General features: G+C 42.1%; 1 pseudogene; it reads left to right on the forward strand.

Annotated features, from left to right (window-relative positions):
- Nucleotides 1-13037, forward strand: part of LOC139244994 (probable G-protein coupled receptor 139) — a 49843-nt pseudogene extending 36806 nt beyond the window's left edge.
- The last annotated feature ends 13683 nt before the right edge of the window (nucleotides 13038-26720 follow it).

Below are 26720 nucleotides of genomic sequence, written 5' to 3' on the forward strand. Positions count from 1 at the left end.
AAGGATCTCCTGAAACAGAGGAATAAGGAGCTCCAGAAACAGAGGGATAAGGAGCTCCTGAAATAGAGGGATAAGGAGCTTTGAAACAGTGGAATAACGAGCTCCTGAAACAGAGGGATGAGGAGCTACTGAAACAGAACAATTAGGAGCTCCTGCAACAGAGGGATAAGGTGCTCCTGAAACAGAGGGATAAGGAGTTCCTGATACAGAGGGATTATAAGTTCCTGAAACAGAGGGAAAAGAAACTCTTGAAACAGAGGGATTAGGAGCTCCAGAAACAGAGGGAGAAGGACCTCCAGAAGCAGAGGGATAAGGAACTCCAGAAACAGAGGGAAAAGGAGTTCCTGCAACAGAGGAATTAGAAGCTCCTGCAACAGAGGGTTAAGGAGTTCCTGAAAAAGATGGATAAGGACCTCCTGAAATAGAGGGATAAGGAGCTCCAGAAACAGAGGGATAAGAAGCTCCTGAAACAGATGGCTAATGAACTACTGAAACAGAGGGATATGGAACTCCAGAAACAGAGGGACATGGTGCTCCTGAAACATAGCGATAGGGAACTCCTGAAACAGAGGGATAAGGAGCTCCTTAAACAGTGGGATAAAGAACTGCTGAAATAGAGGGATACGGAGCTCCAGAAATAGAGTGCAAAGAAGCTCCTGAAACAGAGGGATAAGGAGCTCCTGAAACATGGGGTATTCACAGCCCCGGCTACAGGGATTTTAGAAGTTTCACAAACAGGGGCATTTGGTTTTCAATAGACAACTAAATAATGACCACCAAAAACAGGGGAATTAAGAGAGATTTCAGTTCTTGCACCGCTAAATATTATTGTCAGGTATAGTTTCTAAATATAATGTACTCTGATCCATCTATTTTCGGTTCAATGTGGAAGAATTTACACTTCACCAAAGGGACCTTTATCTACAGTTATTTTCGCAAACACTTAATAAACGTCTCTTTACAACTTTATGTACCACGACACTATTTGCACTGCCAGTTACATTGTTTTTCACTAAAATTGGATGAGAGAGCGGGACTGGAATGAGTCTCCCCGTTTGTTTTTCTTTCTCTGTCTTCTTACGTCTGTGTTTCTTTCTGTCTGCCCATCTGTTTCCAACAGGCTCTCGCCCAACATGTCACTCCACCTTCTTTCTCGCCACTTGTGTAACCCGCGTCTGTCTTTCTCTGTGCCCCTCCGGCCTGTCTCTCCGTCTGACTCCCATGGTCTTTTTCTTTCCTCTGCTGTTATCTCTATTTCTGTCTCCCCGTCTGTGCCATAAGTCTCTCCCCCTCCATCTCTCTGCCGTCTGTCTCTCGAGTCTGTCCCTTGCAGTTCTCCATCCGTCTGGCCCGCAGTCTGTCCACCTATCTCTCTCACTGTCTGCCTCTGTCGTTTCCCCCCTGTCTCCGTCCTGTTTAACTTCCTCGTTTGTACCCTCTCTGTCTCCCCATTCTGGGTCTCTCTCTCCCTAACTTTCCTGCTTTCCTGTGTCTGTCTGATCCGTCTGTTCTATTTCTGTCTTCCCCGTTTCCCTCTGCGGTATCTCTCTCCCCTTCTACATCCTCCCGTCTGTCTACCACCATCAGTCTCACCCACTCTGTCTCCTTCTTTTACATTTCCAGTCGGACTATCTCCACCACACGGTCTGTCGCTCTCTCTCTATCACCTTCTGTGTGTGTCGCTCTCTCTCTGTCCGCCCACCCGCCTCCGCACCTCATCTCTGTCTCCTTCCTATCTCTCGCCTGTCTTTCTCTCACTCTCTCTGTTGCCCGCTCTGGCTCACCAGTTTTCCTGTTCCCGTCTGGCACCGTCTCTGCCTTTGTCTTTGTAACATATCATCTATCTACCGCAGCCGGTCGCAATCCACCATTCTTCCAGTCAATCTCTATCCCCACACACCCACTATGTTGCTCTCTCTCTATTACTCGCTCCCCCAGCTCGTTTTCTTTGTCTACCACGTCATTTTCTCCCTGGGTCTGATTTCTGACGATTTCTCTCCTACGTCTGTCCCATTCTAACCCGCCTCACGTGTACTCACTTCTGCATCAAACCCGTCTGTCCCTGTCTATCCACAGCTGTCTCCCCATCTCGCACTCTGTCTGTCACCCCCAAATGTTTATCTCTCTTTGCCCCGCCGATCTGTCTGTCTGTCTCTCTCTGTGCCTCCGCATTCTCGTTCTCTCCCTCTTTCTCCCCACGTCTGTCTCCCTATATTTCTCACTCTGTTTGACCCATCCATTGCCCCACCTTCTGCATATGTCTTTTTAACTCTCTCTTTCTCTGTCTCCAACGTGCTTTTTTAATTAATTCAGAAATTTTGGCGTCGCTACTACGGCCTTCCTTCCTTTGTTGCCCTTCTGAAACTGCCCCGGAGAAGGTGGTGGTGAGCCGACTCTTTGAACCGCTGCAGTCCGTGTGGTGAAGGTACTCCCACAATGCTGACATTGTCGCAGCGGCTTGATTCAACTGAGTGTCTCGCTGGGCCATTGTAGAGGGCATTGAAGTGTCAACTACATTGCTGTGCATTTGGAGTCATGTATAGCCCAGATCAGTAAAGGACGGCATATTTCATCCTCTAAAGGACATTAGTGAACCAGATGGATTGTTACCACGGTCCAGTAGTATCATGGTCATTTTCCATACTCGCTTTTTAAATCCAGATTGATGTAATTAACTGAACCTAAATTCCTCAGCTGTGGTGGCAGGATTTGAACTTACATCTCGGGATCTTTAGTCCAGGCCACTGGATTAGTTCAGTAACATTCCCACTCTGCTACCTGAAGGTTTCTCTCGTTCTCTCGTTCTCTCTCTTGGTGTATTCCCGGTCTGTCTCCTCCTTCCTTCTCCCCCACCTGCCTATCTCTGTCTTGCCATCTGTCTTTTTCCACCGCCTGTCTCCGTCACTCTCTCTATCTCCCCACGCTCCTACTCGTATCTGTCTCTAGCTCTGATCCCCTGTATGTCTCTCTCATTCTGCCTCCTCGTATGCCTTTCTGATCCTGTCTCTCCTGTATGCCTCTCTCTCTGTCTCTGTCTCCTCATCTGTCTGCCGTTGCTCTCTGCCCCATCTGTATCACTCGCCGTTTCGCAATGTTTTCCCCGATTGTTTCAACCCATTCTCTATTTTTCTGTCCCTAACACGTCTGTCTCACCCCCTCTCTCTCACTCAATTTTTCATCCCACCGTCTGTCTCTCTCTCGCTATCTCTATCTCAGCCCAATCTATTATCTTTCTGGCTAACACACTTCTGCCTCCCCTGTCTGGCAATTACTGTCCCCTTCCACCATTCACCCCCGTCTGCCCCTGTCTATCGCTCTCTGTCTGCGTTCCGTCAGTTTTTTCTGTCTTCCTCCCCTGTCTGTCACGCACTGCCCCCTTCCATTATTCTCCCACATCTGACTATTCCCTTCTGCCTTCCACGTCTATCTCTCCCTTTGTCTCCCACCATATCTCCTACCCCCTCCCAGTTTGTCTCCATCCGTTTCTCACCCTATCGGTCTGTCTTGCCGTCTCCTCTGCTCAATATTGTCGCTCTCTATATCCTCCACCATAATTAACTCACTCATTCTCCCATCCCCATAGTCTGTCGCTCTCTCTTTTTCAAAATCTGTCTGTCCAGATTTCTGTCTCTCCGGACTGTCTCCTCTCCATCACAAAACCCTATCTGTCTCTCTCTTTCTGTGACATGCACATAACTGTCTCCCCCTGCCTGTCTATCCCTCTTTCACCTTTACCAGGTGTAAGGTTTTGAAGGAGATCTTCCAGGCAAGAATTGGTAAAATAGAACAAATCTCCGGACACAAAGACCCTTCTCTCGGGTTGGATCTGTCAAAAGCCAGTTTGACTGTTCCAGTGCCGATTTTTGGCGCATGGGCACATGAGGGGCCTCAACGGGTGTGTGCTGACAAGTTGTCAATGGCGATTGCAATAATTATTATTCATTCACAGAGAGTTATGAAATTAATTTAATAAGCTTCATTTTAATTTAATAAATCCCGGAACGGGCATCGAACCTGTGCCAACGAGGATAGAGCACTGCACCCTAACCACTAGATGGCGGTCAAAGGTTTGAGTAAATGTTGAGGCCGAGAACTCGTGAGCCAGTCAGACGGCCTCTGTGAGAATCTTCAAAGGGAGAATGTTGAAAGTAAACTTGTCGCAACAGCATTCAACTGCAATTTTAATAAAAACAGCCAAAACCTATGTTTTGCCCTGGCACACATGGCGGAAATTAAACGGCGTAAGTTAACCGTTTTGAAGATTGAATGTCTTTTGGAACTGGCTCGTTTTCTTAACTGTAAAACATATGAATTATCTTAAAGACTTGTATATTTTATTGCAGCCCTCTGCTGTTGCGACTTTACAAGAACAGCAACATCAATTTAGCTCCCAGATTGATGTGTGGCATCCAGATTGGTTTGAAGACCCGCAAACTGGGGCACTGGGATTACATCGGACACTATCTGGATTGTATTGTTGACGCTTTATGTCAATGATATTTAATCACAACCTCATCATCAGAAATCTTTCGAGAGATGCTGGCTGAGTATATCCAACATTTTCTGATGTCATTTCAGATTTACAGGCTTCGCAGTTCTTTGCTTTTGAAACTAAAAAGTTATGTAATTTGACGTCATTGGGGATTCGAAAGACAGGGCGTTTATTCAACGGCAAACGTGAGACGTGCGTGGTGTGTATCCTCCCTGCTGACAGGTAAAGAACATCACTAACTGGCGAGGAATATTTTGAGGGGTGAAGGGGATCAGCATAAGCCGTGATCTATGTGCTAAGCAATGACATAAGGACATAAAGGGATGAGTTCCTTCAGTTAGAGTTTCAGGTGTAATTGAGGAAATTAATGAGCAGGACCACAAAGGCATTCCATGGATTATTCCACTTCCCCGCGATATTGAGTTTAGAATAAACGGTGCACGAGGTTGGGCTACAGAAACCTGGGACATTGGGATCAGTTCTGGCGCAGGACGGACCTGTTATAGTAGGTCGGGTTGGACATCAACAGAGCTTGGACCAAAGTACTCGCGGGAAGATTACCTAGTGGGTCGGGTGAGGGGTTGAACCAATTTGGCAGTGGATTTGTGTATCAGGATGAAACAGCTGTCGATGTTGTAATTTTGCACTGTATACCCAAGTCCAGATGATTATTATATATCAATATCGCAGTGAACGTGGCCTCAGACAGGGCATTGCAGCCCATCCATGGGAAACGATATACCACGGCCCGAACAAACCTTCCCTTACACCGAGCACAAGCACAGGCAAAACAGGCACAGCAGAATTTGCTGAGGACCGCAGAGAGCAAAATGTTCTTTGATCAGCGATAGTTCCTAATATCTTTTAATGTCTCTGTGTTAAGTTGCAATTTGTTTTGTGCGATATAAATATATTTTTTATATCTGTTGAAGTGTTTATGTATTTGAATGCAACAACGTTATTTATAATTGAATTGTGGAGCACCTGTGTGTGTTATAAATGTATATTCTGTGTCTATGATTGTATCTATGTTACCTGTAGACACCTCGCAAATAAACGCAAAGACAAATGCAGCACAGAGATACTTAGAGATAAATTCAGAAAGAAAACAGAGATAAAAATAAATACATTTATAATAACGGAGAGATGAACACAAATAATTTGATTATCAAGGTTCCACACAATTGTATTTACATGTCACAGATACGTGCACAAATATATTTTAAATTTCCCGCACGGACATCCAAATTCATTAGAAATAACAAAACATTACACACAAAAATAAAACACATCTATGGCGTCTCAATAACTGAAGGCTTTTTGCAGAGAGCCGGCACAGACAGGATGGGATGAATTGCTTCCTTCTGTGCTGATTGATTCAATGATTCCTTGTCTTCTTGCTCGTAAGACAGGTGCAACAGGCAGCTGTATGATGGAAGCACTGAGGCTACAAGACTTGCAGCTCTAATGGCGCAATCGGTTAGCGTGCAGTACTAAAATGACAATGTCAAGCCTGGGAAATGCCGAGGTTGTGAGTTCGAGACTCACCGAGAGCAGCTGATGTTTTTACACATGACGATTGTGCTTTTCAGACTCTGAGGCCATTATGTATTTATGAGGCCATTATGTGCGAGTGATTCTCGATGGTTCCATTTCTCTCTGTCTCTCTGTCTCTGTTTACTCCGTGTGTGGCGACCTGCAGGATAATTTTGCAAGCATGCCTGTACATGTATCTTCAATAAAAACAGGAAATGTTGGAGACACTCAGCAGGTCAGGCAGTATCCGTGGAGGTGGAGAAGAGCGATTAGACAATGGGTAGTTTGCGGCTTTGGTCTGCTGTTGCGAAGTGAGGCAGAGTTTCTGGATCATTTCATAATCTCTCACAACTCAATAGAAAGCAGCGGGACTCTGCAGCTCGAAGAGGGGCTTTGTGGACGATCGGGGCTGCAAATGGGATGGAGTGCGAGAAATTGTGTAGAGTTTAAGTGTGTACAGAACTTTACAGAGAATCATCAAATATCATAGAGTTGTGAGACACTGTACTATATTAAATTTGAATCACAAACGTGAATCATTCCATTTCTTCCAATCTTTAATTTAACATATTTTCAAAATCTTTCCACCCGCTTTCGAATCGGGAACGTTTTGCGTGTTGGGCGAACGTGATAACCATTACACTACATTACCGTTATAACAACGTTTAGGACATTATTAATATAGATGTGGACGAAAAATCACGTCAGGATAAATGATCTTTTCAATGTTGCTCTTCTGTAATCGATATTTTCTTTGCTGTTTCACAATAACTACACCCTTGATCTAACGTCTGATTCATACTTTTATACAGTGTCAGGCTGAGACGCGCCTGATGACTTAATTTATTTAATATGAAAAGACACAGATATAGGTATGCATTCAAAATCAACCAGCAGGTGGCCACACACAGATTGAACAGAGCACGAGAGACGGACAGAATCGGGAAACACCGGGAAATAGAACATGTTAAACCACTGGGCGGAGTTAACAGGCGCCTGATATTTTGTTTGTTGTATCACGACAAACTGACCAGATCGATAAAGTCTCTGTCACTCTGTCGTTCCTGGGTTGTGGGCATCGCTGGAAAGGCCAGCATTAATTGTCCTTCCCTAATAGCCCTTGAGAAGATTGTGCTGAATCGCCTTCTTGAACCGCTGCAGTCCGTATGGTGAACGTACTTCCACACTGCTGTTAGGGAGGATGTTCCAGCATATTGACCCAGCGACGATGAAGGAAAGGCCAATGTTCTTCCAAGTCACTGTGATGTGTGAATTGGAGGTGTTCGTGGAGGTGGTTGTGTTCCCATGTGTCTGCGACCTTTGTCCTTCTCGTTGGAATAGATCGCGGATCTAGGAGGTGCTTCCAAAGAGCTTTAGTGAGTTGCTGCAGTGGATCTTTTAGATGGAGCACTAGATGGAACACACTGCAAACATGGTACATCGGTCTTGGACGTAGTGAATGTTTTAGCTGGTGGATGGGATGCCAATGCAGTGGGCAGATTTGTTCTGGATGATGTAGACCTTCTTGCGTGTTTTGAACCTGCACTTATCCAGGCAAGTGGAAAGTATTACATCACTCTCCTTACTTTTACTTTGTAGATGGTGGAAAGTCAGGAGGTGAGACACTCTCCTTGAAATACCCAGCCTCTGACCTGCTCTTGTTGGCACAATGCATTTGTGGCTGTTCTAGTTATGTTTCTGGTGAATGGTGATCCAGAGGATGTTGATGTTGGGCGATATGGCGATGGTAATGACGTTACAAGTCAATGGTCGATGGTTAGACTCTAGCATGTTGGAGATAGTCATTGCTTGGCAATTGTGTGTGCGATTATTACTTGCCACTTATCTGCCCAAGAATGAATGTTATCCAAGTCTTGGTGCATGTGGGCATGCAATGCTCCATTATCTGAGGATTTACGAATGGAACTGCACACTGTGGAGTCATCAGCGAACATCGCCGCTTCTGACCTTATGATGGATAAAAGGTCATTGATGAAGCATCTGATGATGGTACGGCTTGGAAAACTAGTTTGAGGAGCTACTGATGTGATGTCCTGGGGCTGTGATGATTGATATCCATCCACCAGAAAATCTTGTTTTTTGCAAGATATGACTCCAGCAGTGAAAATTTTTCACCTTGCTTCCCATTGACTTCAGAGTTCCTCGGGCTCCTTGGTGCCAAACTCCGTCAAATACTGATTGATTTCAAGTGTGCCTGTTCAGCAGACAGAGTGAGATATGTTCGATAGGAATAGTGCAATCAAGCAGACACAACATGGATTCATGAAGGGGAAATCATGTTTACCTAATTTACTGTAATACTTTGAGGATATAACGAGCATCGTGGATAGAGGTGTACTGATTGAAGTGTTGTATTTAGATTTCCAAAAGGCATTCGATAAGGTGACACACAAAAGATTACTGCAGAAGATAAAGATACGTGGAGTCAGAGGAAATGTATTAGCATGGATAGAGAATTGGCAGGCTAACGGAAAGCAGAAAGTAGGGATAAATGGGTCGTTTTCGGGTTGGAAATCGGTGGTTAGTAGTATGCCGCAGGGTTCGGTGCTGGGACCACAACTATTTACAATATACATCGATGACCTGGAAGAGGGGACAGAGTGTAGTGTAACACATTTTTCAGATGACACTAAGATTAGTGGGAAAGCGGGTTGTGTAGAGGACACAGAGAGGCTGCAAAAAGATTTAGATTGGTTAAGCGAATGGGCTAAGGTTTGGCAGATAGAATACAATGTCGGAAAATGTGAGGTCATCGACCTTGGAAAAATATTACATTAAAAGGGAATATTATTTGAATGGGGGAAATTACAACATGCTGCGGTGCAGAGGGACCTGGCGGTCCTTGTGCATGAAACCCAAAAAGTTAGTTTGCAGGTGCAGCAGGTAATCAGGAAGGCGAATGGAATGTTGGCCTTCATTGCGAGAGGGATGGAGTACAAACGCAGGGAGGTCCTTCTGCAACTATATAGGGTATTGGTGAGGCCGCATCTGGAGTACTGCGTGCAATTTTGGTCACCTTACTTAAGGAAGGATATACTAGCTTTGGAGGGGGTACAGAGACGATTCACTAGGCTGATTCCGGAGATGAGGTGGTTACCTTATGATGATAGATTGAGTAGACTGGGTCTTTCCTCGTTGGAGTTCAGAAGGATGAGGGGTGATCTCAGAGAAACATTTAAAATAATGAAAGGGATAGACAAGATAAAGGCAGAGAGCTTGTTTCCACTGGTTCGGAGACTAAAACTAGGGGGCACAGCCTCAAAATACGGGGGAGCCAATTTAAAACCGAGTTGAGAAGGAATTCCCCCTCCCAGACGGTTGTGAATCTGTGGAATTCTCTGCCCAAAGAAGCAGTGGAGGCTAGCTCATTGAATGCATTCAAATCACAGATAGATAGATGTTTAACCAATAAGGGAATTAAGGGTTACGGGGAGCGAGCTGGTAAGTGGAGCTGATTCCACAGCCAGATCAGCCATGATCTTGCTGAGTGGCGGAGCAGGCTCGTAAGGCTAGATGGCCTAATCCTGTTCCTAATTCTTCTGTTACGTTCTTATGTTCTTATGATACGATATCAGGAGAAAAAAATTAGGCGTTCAAGCATAACTAAGCTGATAAAGGATGCAGCAAGGAACACAGGATTAACAACTGTATGGGAAAGGACAATAAGTCATTTAGAACAGAGTTATGGTGGGAAATAACCTAATTAGGATGGTTCTCACTCCGCTGATCTTGGACAATTGAAGAGGTAAAAATTATTGATGCATGATATACAGCGGCTCAACGAAATAAGTTATATAAAGAGGCAGCCGGAAAGAGAAGGAAGCAAGCGGAGGTCAGTGCTTCATCAGCGGCGGAGCACATCCAGGCTTCGCCGAAACACATCTGACAGCTCGGGATTCATATAAAGACCACCGTTCTGTCACAATGTCCATCTGTTCCGGATTCGTAAATCTTTTCTGCTTTCACGGGTTGTATGATTAGTGTATCTATCTTAATCACGTGTTGTATCTGATTATGCTTTAAACTGCCGTTTTTAATTTGAAGCCTGAGATTTCCTGAGACCGTCTGTGTAATCTTTTGTGACCTGTGATGCAAATCTCGCATTTTAATGAAATGTATTCAACATGGTGACCTTTATTTCAAAATGCTTGGATTATAAGTGTTAGATCTATCATTGTTATTGCATGGGCCCTTGGGTAGACCACACCTCGACTGGAGTGTTCTGTACAATTTTGATAAGATTAGCTAAATAAGGATATATTGCTTTGATAGGAGTGCAACGAAAATTCACTAGGCTGCTTCCTGGGCTGGATGATCGTACATTGGAAAAAACAGAATACACTCGGCCTATATTGCCTCTTCTTTAGAAATTGACAGTTGATCTCATTAAAACTTATATCATTCTAAGGTTCGGCAGGGGAGCTGCAAGGAAGATGTTTCACTGGCTGGCGAATCGAGACTTAGGTTTCGCAGTCTCAGAATAAGGCGGTGAGCAATTACGACTGAGATGGGAAGAATTAACTTCACTCAGAGCCTGGTAACTTTTTGGAATTCTCTCCGTCAATGAGCTACAGATGTTCAGCAGTTGAGTAGATTCAAGGTTGAGATCGATATCTTTTTGGATACTAAGGGATTCCCGGCATTAGCCGATCGTCTGGGAAATTGGAGTTGATGTAGATCAGCCATGATCTTACTCAACAGCAGAGCAAGCTCGAAGTGGCAAATTGCCGATTCCTGCTTATGTTCTTATATTCTCATATAAAGGGTGCCACGGCTTAGCTAATTGACATGGCAACAGTAAAAGGGACGATTTTGACTACAGAAGCCCCCATTATTAGATCTCCTAATTAAGCATCAAAAGGGGATTGAAACGAGTACTCCCTACTTGGTTGGTCTCAGATTCGCCATGGCCAGTCATAAGTAATGGTTTATCTTTCATTAAGGAAATGCTAGCATCAGTACAATTCATATTGTGAGTAAGATTATACAACTCTGTCAATGTTCCATGTTATCACAGCAATAAATATCCTTGAAAGTCCCTGCCTCAATTTGATTGCTCAGCCTACTGCAACGAACACAAATTATGGTGCAACCTAATTGTCTCACTGGAATTAACATGGCATATAAATATGGGCTCATTTGAAAGTGTCCCACAATACGTGTTGGTTTAACACCTCAGCATTTCACGCTAAAATGCATGCCCAAGTAACTGGTCGTGTCTTTGCCATTTACTATCCGATTTTTGCAGCTATCGCTGTTCCTGGTAAGGTATGCATTGCTGACGTCCTTGGATGAGGTTTTGGTGTTCGTGATAAAGAATTACAGTAAAGATGTCAGTATTCAATCCTCCTTTAAAGTATAATTGTTCTTTGTAAATTATTAAAGTCATTAATTTAATTTAAGTTTTTCTTTAAGGTCTCACTGTCCCTGGTAATATATTAGTGAGGGGTTCATATACATATTTGTTTGGAGGTATCGCTGATCCTGGTAGGCTATTGTAGTGATGGATCCATAATAAAAACTTTGTGTGACGTATCACTGTTCCAGGTAAGGTGTTACAGTGAGGGATTTATTGTACAGTTTTGGTTTAAGGTATCGCTGTTTCTGGTAATGTATTACAGTTAGGATTGCATTGTTTAAGTAGTTGTTTAATTTTGAAGTAATGTGTTGCAGTGAGTTATTGATTGCACACATCTTTGTTAAAAGGATAATTGTACCTGGTAAGACATTATTGTCACATATTCATTGTACAAACTTTTGTTTAAATTACCGCTATTCCTTGTAAGCTATTACAGCTATCTATTCATTGTGAATGCCTTTCTAAAAAGTATAATTGTTCCTGATACGGTATTACAGTGATGTATTCAAGGTGCAGCCTTTGTTTAAGGTATCACTATTCCAGGTAAGGTATTACAGTGAGGGATGCAGTCTGCAGACTGTGTTTAAATTATCGCTGTTCTGATAAGCTATGAGAACGAGGGATTAATTGTACAGTCTGCGTTTAATGTAAGGGCTTCATTGTACCTGTAAAGTATTAAACCGTATTTACCTGCACTTCTCCCGTTTTCTCTTCCTTGCAGCTAATTTGGTGGCGATTGTTTTCCTGTTCCGAGGAAGGTGCGGTATCTCCAGATGTATCACTCAGTAGCTGTTGTCCATGGCTGTGACGGATCTTTTGGTGGTTGTCACTGCAGTGATATTCAATCGGATCCATGGTATTTATTTCCCAGTTACTTCTCTGACCACGACTCCAGGCTGCAGTACGAGCGCCGTCTTGACTTATGCTGCCAGAGACAGTTCCGTCTGGTTAACAGTCGCTTTCACCTTTGATCGATGTGTAGCCATTTGTTGCCTAAAGCTTAAAACAAAATATTGCACAGAGAAAACGGCAGGCTTGATTATCGGAACGGTTTGTTTGCTGAGCTGTGCTAAGAATGTACCCTGTTACTTTATATATGAACCATTGTACATGATAAACAACGTGCCGTGGTTTTGCAGCATGAAACCAATATTTTATACTTCAGCTGGTTGGGCAGCATTTGACTTGCTGGACCGTATTCTGACCCCATGTGTACCTTTCGTTCTGATTTTGCTGCTCAATGCTCTGACCATTAAACACATTCTCGCGGCCAGTAAAGCCCGCAGGAGACTCCGGACCCAGAGAAATGGAGAGATTCACAACGACCCAGAGATGGAGAGCCGGAAAAAGTCCATCGTTTTACTGCTGTCGATATCGGGCAGTTTCATTCTGTTTTGGATGTCGTATGTTATCAATTTGTTGTATGTGCGATTTACAAAGGGTAATTATTTTGCAGGTTCCCATTTCAATGATCCGAGGTTAATTCTGCAGGAAAGCGGATATATGCTTCAGCTTTTAAGCTGTTGCACCAACACGTGTATTTATGCAGGAACCCAAAGTAAATTCAGAGAGGAGTTAAAGAATGCGGTGAAATATCCATTAGCACTAATTTCGAAATTCATTAAATAATTGAAATTATAAAAGTCAATGTTAATCCATTAAGTATTCCATCCCACTTCGTTATTTGTAACTCATGACAGCGCATTACAGTTATTAAAGGCATTCCATCCCCTGTATTTCCATTTTCGACACCACACGCTGCTCCTCCCAGATTCTTTTTGCATTCCATCCCAATTATGTTCTTTTTCTATTAAAAAAATAGCCACTGGCAGCTTTTGGGCTTTATTTCTGGTTGACGGCGAAGCAAATGCATTCGTCGCTAGCCACGATGGAAGGTTTCTACGCCGATCTCGCGATCGCTTTGGCGAGACTTTAGGCTTTCCTGACATGCAGCTGAAATCTTCGTAGGTTTGATGTGATTTCTGCAAGCTGCCTAAGCAGCCAATCAAATGCAGAATTCTCAGACTGAAGAGCAGGAATTGTGGTTGATTGTAACTAGTTAATAAGATCAAAACAAAGATAGGGTCTCGAACAAGGAGAAAAACATTACTCTGACTTAAACGTGAAGGAACCATTTGAAAAAAATTCTTCAATATTTAATTTTTTATTAATATGGATACATTTGTCATAACACCTATTAAAAATAGATTTCAGGGCCATAAATTTAGTTGTACCTAATAAAATGGAGTCTAACATTTAATGGGTTATTTTACAGCGGTCGGGCTGCAGAAGGGACAAAGTTTTCACCGATTCTCCAGATTTCCATTATTGCATTTATTGCCAGCTAAGTACAGTTTGAGAGCAGCGCAGTCAGTGTCAGAACAATCAATGCCTTAACACAACTTCTGCATTTCTGCGTTAGCATACACATTTACAACATCATAAATTTGCAGTCAGATTCAAAGGGGGAATAGCAGCGTACGTTGTCCATTCCGTATTATTCCAGCTCTAAGGATTATGGAATTGTATCTTTGAAATCAGAGAATGCGAACAGCATTAAGTTACTTAAGAAAGAATAATGTGGAAAACGAGGTAACTGCGAACTGTCACTTACTTTTATATGTGGGATTCATTGGAATTACTCATCAATGACAGACGGACTGAACATTTGACAAATTGTGAACTGAGCAAGAGAGTCAGCATCCAATTATGAATAGTAGGTTATGTTTGATTAATATAGATGACTGTTTAAAAGGTCACTGGCATGGTCAAAGCGATATATGGATGTTATATATCTAGATTGCAGAAGGCATATCATGTGTTCCATACAAGATAAGAGCGCAGTGAATTGGAGGAAACCTTGTGACATTGGTTGATAATTAGTTACAAGGCAGGAGAATGTACTCATTTTTTTGAGATGTGTTAAGCGGTGGTCTCATTTTTGCATTATATATCAATGACTTAGATGAAAAAGATTTATATCCAATATTGAAAATGACATTTCTTTAGTATGCACAGTAATGTCGGCACACTGAAGCAGACAATTCCAAATGGTGACAGAGATATTAAACAGGTGGAAAAACCTATGGCCGATGGAGTTCAATGTGGGTAAGTGTGACGTCATTCGGTTTAGAGCCAATAAAGCATATGCCCTTAAAAGCGAGGGATTATACATCGTGGATAAGCAAAATGATAGGCTCTCCAATTAGAGAAATCGTGTTAAGCTAGTGCACCTGTAGAAAAAATAATTCAAAAGACTAACTGAATATTGACCTTCATCGCAAAGGGGGCTGAACTACGATGACGAGGAGGCGATGATTCCGTTTTTAGAGACATGATCAAATCCCACCTGGAATACTGCTTTCACTTCTGGGCACAAAACAGTCCCCACAAGTAGATATTCGCCTTTCAGCGTGTGCGTTGCAGAGTCCCCAGAAGGATAAAGGTGCTTGAAAGGTTACATTTGAAGGTTGCAAGGTATGGCTTGTATTGTATTGATTTTGGAAGGTTGGGGGTTGGTCCAGCACAGTGCATAAAATGATAAAATCCTTGGAGCGAGTAGGTGCATAACTGCTAAACCTCTGGTGTGGGATCGACGAAAAAAGTGCGATCTAGGCTCTTTGGGATAGAGATCAGGAAGCACTTCTTCATCAAAACACATAGCATCCTGACCTCCAATTCAAAAGGCTGAAAAGTTCCGACAAAGGCTGATAGATTTTTGATAGTTAATTTTATCAAGGTATGTGAATCTTTTCGGATAAATAAAGTGAATTTTTTGATAAACATAATTTTATATATCTCAGTTTCCCACTATCCTTTGTGTGAAAAATGATGCTTCCTTTTTTCACCCCTAAATGACCAGCTCTAAATTGAATCATCGTGCATCACGGTGTGTTTCACAGGTTGATATATGGACTCCTTCTGATTCAGAAGATATGAAGTCAGAAGTTCAGATGGAGTTGAAATTAAGTGTCATGATGCTGAAGCATCTGGTTCTGTCTGACACCATTCCCAGAGAGGATGGTTGAATCAGTGACGAGGGTGCAGCACTTGTGATGGGGCATTAGTTGATAATTGCCAAATTAGGGGAGACGAGCTTATCGTTGATTTCTGACCTGATTATTGTGACAAATAATCAACTGCCGATATGCAGTGAAATAGTGGAGAATGCTCGTGGAAAATTTGGAACTAAGTTCATGTAATTCCTGTACAAATTAAATAATGTCTGCGAAATATGTTATAGAAAGGCAATAGGTAGATGAGGAGAAGGACGGGACCAAGTAAGCAATCTTGGAGGCGGCTGGAGCTGAATGTTCTTGACGTCAATGGAAGCCATTGTTCAGATCGCCTCAACAATTATTTTTTAAAATTTATAAGTGCGGACCAAGCCAGGGCCCTTTCATGTACTTTGACAAAGCGGGAGTCGCGTTGGATAGTCTTGGCATGTTCAACTGTACCGAAGTTTGCGAGAGGCCAAGCACATAAATCGATAATGCATTTCAGCCACACACCCAGACAACGTTTTTTATCAATTACTGATACTTGAGTTTCAAAAAACTGAATGGATGGGTCGAGCTAACGATTTGTGGGAGAGATGGTGCAAGGGAAGTGACGACACATGCAAGGACATTGGAGGCACAAGTATTTGGTGGACTGTAACTTAAATGAATAAGGGGATTGATGCCGGGAGTACAGTACAGGGATACTACAAATGTTTTGAAGGGGATGGGGACGATGCCTGCAGAGAGAGAGCCAATTACTACATCTCCAAACAATACGTTCAGGCAGCGAAATTACTTTATTTCATTATTTGTCAACACGCGCGTGTTATCATATATTCCTTTAACTTCCTCGAATAGATTTAATTTATTTCACTCGAATGCATTTTTCTATCGTTGGATTTGTTTCCTTTCTTTATTTCAATCACCTAATTTCTTTGACTTCGCTAAACTAATTTATTTGAGATAATGCGATATTATGCATTCAATCATTAAATTCTTGCATGTGTACCTCTGGGTCAGGCTGCACAGAAATTGCCCTGAAGTCAATGTCGCAACCGGCAGCATAAACCAATCTGCAGAGTACACTTTACAGTAGTAAAGGAAAAGGGTCCTCCTGCAATTATTAGTGGCATAAAATGAATAAAAATGCAGATATGAGAGAAAATATCTGAGCATAAATATCGATTTAAAAATCAGGTAACTACGGAGAAAATAGAAAACATTAATGAAAGTAATAATTTAGTATCTCGTAAAAATAAGGAAGGATTAAAGAAAATATGAGCATTACACCTTTCCTGTATGGCAATGTGCAGAACGGCAGCAGCAATTTATGTGAATTGTCGGAATTAATTATAAGTTAGAAATCAAATTTAATAGGCATAACAGACATATGGTGCAGCCAGCATTCGATTGTCAATTGAATATTGCGGGCTACCATTAATTAAGAAATGACGGGCAAGGAAGAATAGGTGTTGGGTCATATTTGTTCATGAGAACTAACAATCGCTGTTGCAACAATGGCAAATAACTAAAAAGAGATAGAAACTTTATCCATTAGGATTGAGATAAATAATAGGAAAGTTCTTGGTGACATTCTCGGGGTTATACTGCAAACGTTCAATTTTGCGACAGGAAGTGAACAAAGAAATACGTAGGTAAATAGATGAAATTATTAAATTATTACGATTCTCGTAATTATGAAATTACAAACGAGGTTAATCATGGGTCATCCAACTGCTTCCCAAGCACAGTCAGGGAGAGCTAATGCAAGTGCAGAAGGTGGCAGCGTTTCTCCACTCTGTGCAATCCTCGTTTCAGACCCAAAGGAAAATAGCACAAAAAGCGACGAAACTCGCCTTACCTGGTAATCGGAATTAATCTGCATAAATAAGAAAACTAAGTGTCAGAGAACAATTAGGGAATAGTGATCATAAGAAATTAAGAAATATGACCAGGTTTTGGCCATTTGGCCATTCGAGCCTGATCCACCATTCACTAAGGTTACAGCTGATATTAAACGTCAGCTACACTTTCCTGCACGCTCTACATATCCCTTAATTCATTTCAAAACATTTTCAGTCCCTCTCTTGAAAGAATGCAACCACTGAGCATCCACGGCCGTCTGGGGTAGAGACTTCCATAAATTCACAAACATGAATTAAAAAAATTCTCATCTCAATCCTAAATGGCCGAACCCTCATTTTGAGACGACAACACTTTGTACTAGCTTCCCCATCTAGGGGAACCATCCTCACAGCCATTAAGAATTATATATATTCCAATGTGATCAGCACTCATTATTCTGAACTCGAGGGAATAATGGCCTAGAATAAGGAATCTCTCCTCATAGTCCATTCCCTGCCAACAAGAATGAGTCCAGTGAACCATACTATTCTCCCTCTCAGGAAAGTATATCCATACTTATGTCATGAGAACACATATGAACATAATACTCCAGGTGTGGTTTCACCAAATCCCTTTGCAGCTGTAGTAAGAATGATTTACTCTTACGCTCCAAGCCCGTTGTAACAAAGCCTAACATGTAATGTGCTTTTCTGCATTTGCTTGTTGTACCTGGTAATTTTCAGTGTACAAAGACAGCTAGGTTTCTCTGAATAACAACATTTCCCAACATCTAATCCGGTAACAAATATTCTGTTTTCTGTTCATCCTACCAAAGTGGATAACGTCACATTTGTCACATTATATTCTACATTCCATTTGCTTTTCCACACATGTAACCTGTCTATATCTCTTCGCAGCCTCTTTGGATTCAACTGAGAGCCATTTTCCGAACTAACTTTGCTTCGGCAGAAAACTTGGATCCCTTGCTCTCGGTACCTTTATCTATGTCATTTGCACTAATTGTAAATAGTTGAGAACCACAAGGTACAGCCTGCCGCCGAGAAAAACAAAACATTAATCCCTGTTGTCCATCTTCTGCCCATTAACCTCTCCTCAATCCACGGTAATATATTGCCCCATTTCATCAACCGGAAACCTGTCTAATAACTTTTATGTGGCACCTTATCCAATCTTTGTGAAAATACAAGTAACAGCACATCCACCGATTCGCACTTTGCTGCCATAATAGGAAGAATCTAAAAAAAAACAGATTTGTCAAACACGATTTCCTTATAATACATCCGTGTGACACTGCCCACTTAGATTATGATTTTCTAAATGCCAAGTTACCACGTCCCTCAAAAGAGCTTCTAGTATTTTTCCTGCTACTGATGTCAGGCTAACTTGTCTGTAATTTTCCGTTTTCTGTCTCCCTCCTTTCATGAATAGCGCGGTTACATTCGCTATTTGCTAATCCGTTGGTAACATTCTAGAGCCGAGGAAATTATGGTAAATTGCAAGCAATGCATCCATAGGATGCAGTTCATCAGTTCGAGGAATTTTTCAGGCTCTTAGTTCCTGTATTCTTGACATCATTATTTTTTAACTAACATTACTTCATTTCACTTCCTCATTCACACTTGATGCTTTGTTCTACACATTTTCTGGAATTAGTTTGTATCTTCTAACACGAAGACATGTATGGAATATTTGTTTAATGTCAATGTTATTTCCTTATTCCCCATTATAATTTCTGCTGTGTCTGACAGTAATGGCACGACTTTTCCTTTTGCTAATCTCTTTCTTTTTAAATACTGTTGAATATGTTACACTATTTTTTGATGGCTTTTTCAAGTTTACTCTCATCATCTGCTTCTCACTTTAACCATTGCTTGGTCATCCTTTGCTGAATTATAAATCATCAGGCTTATCACACCTTTTGCCAAGAATTATATGACTCGTCGTTAAATATAAAAATATCTTTAACTTCTCCTGTTATCTACGGTGGGAGCAATGTGTCCTTGGGATTCTTGGTTCTTAAGATGATGGATAATTGGTGTGAATTATAATTTTTCTTGTTTCAATATATGCCATTTCTTTTGTACTGTCTTTTATTTTAACGTAGCTTCTCACTTTACCTTAACAAGTTCGTACCTCATAACTACATAGCTTATTTTGTTCAAACCTATGACCGTATTTTCGGATTTAATTAAATCACACTTAAAATCAACGTGAATTTATGTCATGCACTGGTCACACGTAGCCAAAGGCTACTTTACTGCAAGATTATTACTTAATCCTGTCTCATTACACTTTACAAGATCGAAAATTAACTCCTTTCTATTTGGTTCCCAGAAATAGTGATTTAGAAAGCTATCTTTTAGGCATTCAATGAACTTGTCCTCTTTATTTTACTGCAAATTTGGTTTAATATTCTCTATGAACATTAAAGGCCCCTATAATTACTGTATCCCTTCTAATAAACACCTATAATTTCATGATTTTAGACTGGGCCCAACAATACAACTGCTGTTAGGGGGGCCTAGAAACTACTCCCACCAGCGTCGCCTGCACCGTCTTCTTTCTTTGTTTCACCCAAAGTCATACTGCATTCTAATTTACCGAATTAGGATCATTTTTCTTAACTGCATATTTCCCAAATTTAATTATCAGGGCTAAACACATCTCTTTCCATTTTGCCTATTCTTTCTAAAAGTATGTTTCCGTGGAAAATATAGTTCCCGGCCTTGATCAATAGGCAACAAGGTCTAGAAAACGAGTATTAATTCATGGAAATGTATTTCTATATTTGCGATTAATTCATCTATTGACTTAAAAAATTGTGATACATGCATTTAGATATCGTGCCATTAGTTTTAACTTTTTTTCTAAATCTCCCAGATGTCAACTTCGACACTAATGCTGCAATTACATTTGTTTAACTCGCTGCTATTCTTGTCCCACACTGTTTATTTGTACTGTTATGTGGTCATTTATCATATGCGCATCACACTCTTACCAGAAGATCATTTTTCAAATGTGTTTCCCAGACTGGCCCAGAGCGTCGTTGATCAAATGTGTGTCACATAATTGACCAGAGGATCATTGTTCAAATGTGTATCACAGTCTGGCGCAGGTACAATTGATCAAATATATATCACAGTCTGGCCTAGATATCATTGATCAAATGTGTTTCACAGTATGGAATGGAGACAATTGTTCAAATGAGTATCACAGTCAGGATGGGAGACAATTGACAAAATGTGTCTCACAGTCAGGCCCGGAGACAATTGATCAAATGTGTATCACACTCTGTCAAAGAGACGATTGATCAATTGTATATTACATTTGAACCAGAGACCATTGCACAAATGTGTATCACAGTCTGTCCCAGAGACCAGAGATGAAATGTATTTCACAGTCTTGCCCATAGACCATTGATGTAGTGAGTACCACAGATTGGCCCAGAAGTAATTGATCAAATTTGTATCACAGTTTGACCCAGAGGGACATTGTACAAACTTGTTTCAGATACTGGCCAGGTGACCATTGATCAAATGCGTAGCACAGTCTGACCCAGAGACACTTGACCAAATTTGTATTACAGTATGATCCAGTGTCCAGTGATGAAACATATATCAGAGTCTGGCCCAGAGACAGTTGATAAACTGTGTATCACAGATTGGTCCAGAGACCATTGTTCAAATGTATTTCATAGTCTGGCACAGAGACCATTGAACAAATATGTATCACAGTTCGGCCAAGAAGGACATGTTATAAATATATGTCACAGACTGGCCCAGACACCTTTGACCAAATATATATATATCACATTCTGGCCAGGAGACAATAGATCAAATGTGTTTCACAGACTGGCGCAAGACCATTGATCAAATGTGTATCAGAGTCCGGCCCAGAGACCATTGGTTAAGTGTGTATCTCAGTCTGGTGCAGAGACTATTGATGAAATGTGAATCACAGACTGGACAAAGACCATTGATCAAATGTGTATCAGAGTCCGGCCCAGAGACCATTGGTTAAGTGTGTATCTCAGTCTGGTGCAGAGGCCATTGATGAAATGTGAATCACAGACTGGACAAAGACCATTGATCAAATGTGTATTAATGTCTGGCCGAGAGACCATTGGTTAAATGTGCATCACAGTCAGGCCCGAAGAAAATTGAACAAAAGTGAATCAGAGTCAGGCCCAGAGACCATTCATCAAATGTGTATCTCAGACTGGCCCAAAGGTCATTGATCAAATGTGTATCAGTCTGACGTCGAGAGCATTTATCAAATGTGTACCACAGTCAGGAGCAGACATCTGATCAAAGATGTATCATAGCTCGACCAAAACTTTGATTGAACAAATGTATTTCACAGACTGGCCGAATGATCAATGATCAAATCTGCATCGCAGTCGCGCCCAGATACGATTGATCAAATGTGTATCACAACCTGCCCCATATACCATTGATCAAATGTGTATCACTGACTGGGAAAGATTCCATTGATCAAATGTCTATCACTGTCTGGCCCGGAGACAATTGGACAAATGTGTATCACAGTGTGGCCAGAGACCATTGATGAAATATGTATCACAATCTGGCCAGAGACCATTCATCAAATGTGTCGCACAGTTCGGCCTACAGGATGATTTTACAAATGCATTTCACCGACTGGCCGAGAGGCCATTGATCAAAAGTGTATCACAGTCTGGCTCAGAGACCATTGATCACATGTGTATCATAGACTAGCCCAAAGACCATTGATCCAATGTGTATCACAGTCTGGCCCAGAGACCATTGATCACATGTGTATCATAGACTAGCCCAGAGACATTGATCCAATGTGTATCACAGTCTGACCCAGAGACCATTGATCACATGTGTATCATAGACTAGCCCAGAGACCATTGATCCAATATGTATCACAATCTGGCCCAGCGACCATTGATCAATTGTATATTACAGTCTGAACCAGAGACCATTGCACAAATGTGTATCACAGTCTGTCCCAGAGACCAAAGATGAAATGTGTATCACAGTCTTGCCCATCAAAAAATGGGTACCACAGATTGGCCCAGAGGTCATTGATCAAATTTATATCACAGTTTGGCCCAGAGGCTCATTGTACATACTTGTTTCACATATTGGCCCAGAGACCATTGATCACATGTGTATCACAGACTCGCGCAGAGATCATTGATCAAATGTGTATCACAGACTGTTCCAGAGTCCATTGCTCAAATGTTTGTCACAGTCTGGCGAGGGGACAATTGATCAAATGTTTTTCACAGTCTGTCCCAGAGATCATTCATCAAATGTGTACCACAGTCTGGCACACAGACCCTTAATCAAATGTGTACCACAAACTGACCCAGAGACCAATGATCAATTGAATATGACAGCCTGACCCAGAGACCATTGATCAAATATGGATTACAGTCTGGCCCAATGCATAGAGGTGAAATGTATGTCACAGATTTTGCCAGAGACCATTGTTCAAATGTATGTAGTTTTCTGGCACAGAGACCATTGATCAAAAGTGTATCAAAGTTAGGCACAGAGGGGTATTGTACCACTGAATGTCACAGACTGTACCAGAGACCATTGTGAATTTTTTATTAGTCTGGCCCAGATATCATTGAACACGTATGTATCACAGTTCGGCCCAGAAGGACATTTTACAAATATATGTCACAGACTGGCCCAGAGATCATTGATCAAATGTATATCACATTCTGGCCCAGAGACCATTGATCAAATGTGCATTACAATCTGGCCTAGAGACAATTGGTTAAACGTGTATCACAGTCTGGCCAGGAGACAAATGATCAAATGTGTAACACAGTCTGGCCAGTGGCCATTGATTAGAAGTGTATCACAGTCGAGCACATTGTTCAAATATGTACCAATGCTTCGCCGAGGGACCCTGATCAAGTGTCTTTCACAGTCTGGACCAGAGACCATTGATGAAATGTGTATCACAGTCGAGCCCAGAGACCATTGATGAAATGTGTATCACAGTCGAGCCCAGAAACCATTGATCAAATGTGTATCCCAGTCTGGCCCAGAGACCGTTGGTCAGATGTGCATCACTGTATGTCCCTGAGACCAGTTATTAAATGTGTTTCACAGTCGAGTTCAGAGACCATTATCCAAATGTGTATCAATGTCTGGCCCAGAATCCCTTGATCAAATGTGTATCACAGTGTCGTACAGAGGCCATTGGTCAAATGTATATCACAGTCTGGCCAGAGTCCCTTGATCAAATGTGTATCACAGTCTCGTACAGAGGCCATTGATCAAATGTGTATCACAGTCTGGCCCAGAGACCATTGGTCAAATGTGTATCACAGTCTGGCCAGAGACCATTGATCAAATGTGTATCACAGTCTGGCCAGAGACCATTGATCAAATGTATATCACAGTCTGGCCAGAGACCATTGATCAAATGTGTATCACAGTCGAGTTCAGAGACCATTGTCCAAATATGTATCAATGTCTGGCCCAGAGTCCCTTGATCAAATGTGTATCACAGTCGAGCCCAGAGACCATTGATCAAATTTGTATCACTGTCTGACCCATTGCAACATCGCCTTCAGTAATAAAGCCAGTGTACCTCACGGTGTTTAGGTTTAGCCCACAACCGCTAACTAACAATCAACCAGAGAGGGATAACGAGTTCGGAGTAGAATGACCGCCGCCGCATGACAATGGCTATTTATCAGTGGCACCGATACGCATTAGCACCATTCACACCAATGGACGTAGAGCAGCACACATTACCATTCAGAAGGAATCCCTCAGCCCACAGGAGAGACATATTCTATTGAATGCGTTACCAAATCCTAAAGCAAATAGGACAATACAGATTTCCGGCAGAAAGTGAAAGAACTACTAGATGCCAATAACCTAACTTCAGCAGACATTCATAATCTGCCAAAATGGAAAACGGGTCCGATAAATTGGTACAAATCAACACCAGAGGTACAGGATGGGGAGTGGCAAAATAAGGGAAGAGAAAATCTAGCATAAATACAAAAATTGGAAATCCTCAAATACGGGATGGAAGAATGCTGTAGTCCAGTTAGAAACAATTTGATTAGAATACTGAATGTGACTCAAAAGGCAGGAGAAATGGTCGGGGAGTACTGGGAACGAAAGTGGATTGAATACAATGACCTCAAGAAAATGATGCAGCATTTTTGAAAATGTTTAAGGAGGGACTTGAAGAGGTGTATCAAAGGATAATTAAGTACGTATTGAAGATTAGGTTGAAACTTTGGAACGGGCAGAACATGTAGAGTAATCAAAGTTAGGACAAAGGGAGAAGAGGTGATCGAAATGAACAGACAGTTACCAGCACCACTGCTGCCACTGCCACCACCCCAACATGAGACACACTGTAACGAAGATATCATCAATATGCTCCGATTAGCCAGTACACGTTAGGTGTTGCTGGCCCTCGGTGGACGTATGGGACGGCAGCTAGGTGATCCAAGGATGTTTACAGTGCAGTGTTAGGGGGCAGGCACTGTGATTCTCGTAGACACAGGAGCGTCCGTTTCCATAACCAAATTAAATTTTCCCCTGACCTGCCGGACTGTAAACATGGAAGAGTCAGTGGGCGATATCAGAAAACAACTCTGAGTGAAATAGTGTTTTTAGAAGTACAGGGGTTAATGTTACCTACTCATTTCTGGTGTGAGCAGAACACTAATTGTGCATAGATACATCATGGGAGATATGGCTACTGAGAGATCCCCAGCGTAACTGGGTAATTTTCGGGGACACACGAAAACCGAAATAAGTTCGAACACCCGGGACACCAGCAGCAACGAGCGGATGAAATAACACCAATCATACCCGAGTGGGAAACAAAGGGTGGTTGGGGTTTGCGTGTGTCAATTATATCCGATATTGTGGACACGTGCAAGCAGGATTTTGGATTAGCAGAGAAACCTCCCAGCTAAATTCCTGGACTCGAACACAAAGTTCACAGACAGTACCGATTGAAACCCAATGCTGAGGCAGCAGTCTGTCAGATATTGCAGGAATTAGAGCAGCAACGGGTAGTGAAACAGGTAATAGCCTCCACTAATTCACCGACGTGGCTGGGAAAGAAACCCAACAGGTCTTACCGACGAAAAATCGATTATACCGCCCTGAATACGTGACTACCAGAGAACACCCAACATTGGCCACAATTTTTAATGGTCTGGCTCCAGAACACAAGATATTCACTGTGCTGGATATAGCGAATGGATTTTGGACCATAACCTTTGAAAACAGTTGCATGGAAAATTTGCCTTCACCGAAAACCGAAACCATAAAGATGGACGAAAGTGAAACAGGGATTCCATAATAGCTCGAGCATATTTCATCGAGCATTTTCAGGGAATATGGAACCAGAATATTGAGCAGAAGGAAGCAGCCTTTTGCAGTATGTGGATGATATCCTTATTGCCTTCAGTACAGAACAACAACACGTACTAGCTTTAACTACAGTGCTAGGAGCTCTACAGAGCACAGGATTAAAAACAAATCCTAGGAAAGTGCAGGTGGAAAGGTGCGAATTAGTATGTTTTGGAAGCGTACTGCAAGGGAAGAGGCAGATGCCTAATACAGAAATGAAGCACTTAGATCAATGCCCAAACCAGGAAATGTCGAAGTGGACAGGCAGGTACTAGGGTTAGTCAACTACTGCAGAAAGATCAGGAAATTGTGGTTGTAATGTTGAAGCACATTCTCACAAGTGCTCCAGCCCTGGGATTATCCGTCCAGAATAAGACTTTCCACATCTATAGCCAGCAAAGTAAAAATCATTGCATGGGGACAGGCATAGGCCAGAGGTATAATAATGTCGGAACACATACCCAGCAAACATAGAGGATTGCTTGACACAGAAAGGCGACAAATGGTATCCAACGCGCGAAGGGTTAGCTGGGAAGCATGCACTTACCCACAGCACCCACCCCCCCACCCCGCCCAGTGGAACGGTTACACAAAAAGACAACTGTAACAACCCTGCAGGATGGATCGTTAGGAAGGGAAAGGAGCATCACTGTCGTCGACAGGAGATGACGAGGGAAGTAGTGAGGCTTGAGGAGGCAGACATGGGTTAAAACGTAAATGGTCTCTGCGCCATATGGGACACCAAGTACGAGCAGTGGTAGATTGCAGCAGACAGGTCAAACGGGAAGGTTGGTTCGAAGCGGCTCAATCAGCTCAAGTGGCTGAATTCGTGGCTCTCACTGAGGCTCTGAGGCTGGCTCGGGTAATCGGAGAAAAAACTATACAGAGATTCGATATGCTTTTGGAGTAGTGCATGATTATATGATAGCCTGGAGCAGATGTGGATACATGACCTCAGGAGGGGAGCCGACTAAACATGAGGAGATTATTAAAAATTAGTGGAAGCCTCCATCCAACCCCAAGAGTGTGCGACCACCATCAACATG

Source organism: Pristiophorus japonicus, unplaced genomic scaffold (assembly GCF_044704955.1).
Source record: "Pristiophorus japonicus isolate sPriJap1 unplaced genomic scaffold, sPriJap1.hap1 HAP1_SCAFFOLD_210, whole genome shotgun sequence".
NCBI lineage: Eukaryota > Metazoa > Chordata > Chondrichthyes > Pristiophoridae > Pristiophorus > Pristiophorus japonicus.